Source organism: Myotis brandtii, unplaced genomic scaffold, assembly GCF_000412655.1.
Source record: "Myotis brandtii unplaced genomic scaffold, ASM41265v1 scaffold348, whole genome shotgun sequence".
Classification (NCBI taxonomy): domain Eukaryota; kingdom Metazoa; phylum Chordata; class Mammalia; order Chiroptera; family Vespertilionidae; genus Myotis; species Myotis brandtii.
The window spans coordinates 717,562-719,150 of NW_005363397.1; positions in this window are offsets into that span (position 1 = coordinate 717,562).

The window sequence follows — 1,589 nt, forward strand, 5'->3', positions numbered from 1 at the left end:
GAGAAAGATACACAGTAGTTTAAATGAATTAGAAATATTTACTTTGATGCTTCAATTTCAGGCCAGGTAGACATTCAAATAAGTCAACATTGTTTGCAAAACAGTGAATCCTTATATTATCAGAAGGAAATGACAGAAATAAATATTTTTTCCTTAGGGAATATCTGCAAAGTATCTCATATATTAATTTGGTATAAAAATAACATTAAGAGGTTGGTTTAAATCACAAGTAACATGAAAAGTAGAGTTAGAGAAGTTGAGAAAAGGTGAGCCATGAAACACCTAGGGATTTTCAGGGTGTGTCATTCACCTAGACCAGTGGTCGGCAAACTGCGGCTCTCGAGCCACATTCGGCTCTTTGGCCCCTTGAGTGTGGCCACGAAGTTTCAATTGCACTGTACGTGCGTGCCCGCACGTGGTATTTTGTGGAAGAGCCACACTCAAGGGGCCGCAGTTTGCCGACCACTGACCTAGACAGATCTCCACAAAGTGAGCATGTATCTTAATACAGTCTCCTGGCCCAGGATCTGTCCTTCAACCTTTCAGACATAGAAACTTAATCTCATCAATATGACTACAATGAACAAAGCTCATCACAGACTCCAACTGAAGCTGCTTTACTAGTACTTATTTATAATAAGGAATGTAATTGCCAAGCAGAGCAGATATATCAGGTTGAGCAGTAGTCCAATTATCACAAGGGTGTTTGGGAAACAAGAAAGCAGAACAAGGAGTTACCTTACTAGAATGTGTCATGATTACTGGCTTCCATGTGACAATACCATATCCTTGTCAAGTGGCTCCTTGAATCGGCTGAACAGAACATTCTCTCTCCAGGTGAAGACATGCTCTCACAAATTTCCTTTTGCTACACCTTTATTTCTAAACATACTTCATCTAAAGAACAAATCCATTACTCACAAATGTTAATACCTCTCTGCCTAAGAGCAGATACATTCCTTTCAGATGACTGCTTTTCCCTGCACTACACTTACTGTTTAATTTTGGAGCTCTTTGAGGACATCTAAGATCACCTGCATATAGAAGATAACATTCCGTTCCTATTTACGATTCCACTGGCACATGCTGAAGGGCAGTGTCAACATTCCCCAAATGTCAGTCATACCTGTACCACTTTCACAATTTTTCCTATATCTGAGGACAACTCTTTTGCTATTTATTTTGCTTCAAATAAATTTACTTCTTTACCAAAATTATTTTTCAAGGATACTTTATCTTACTACCATTAATTAGCAACCCACTCTATACTTGACATAGTAAAAATAACCAATAAGAATAAAAATATCCTTTCACCATAGCTAAGATCTGGAAACAGCCTAAGTGCCCATCAGTAGATGGATGGATTAGAAAACTGTGGTACATCTACACGATGGAATACTATGCTGCTGTAAAAAAGAAGGAACTCTTACAATTTGCAACGGCATGGATGGAGCTGGAGAGCATTATGCTAAGTGAAATAAGCCAGTCAATGAAGGAAAAATACCACATGATCTCACTCATTCATGGATAATAGAGACCATTATAATCTTTTGAACAATAATAGATACAGAGGCAGAGCTGCCTCAAAC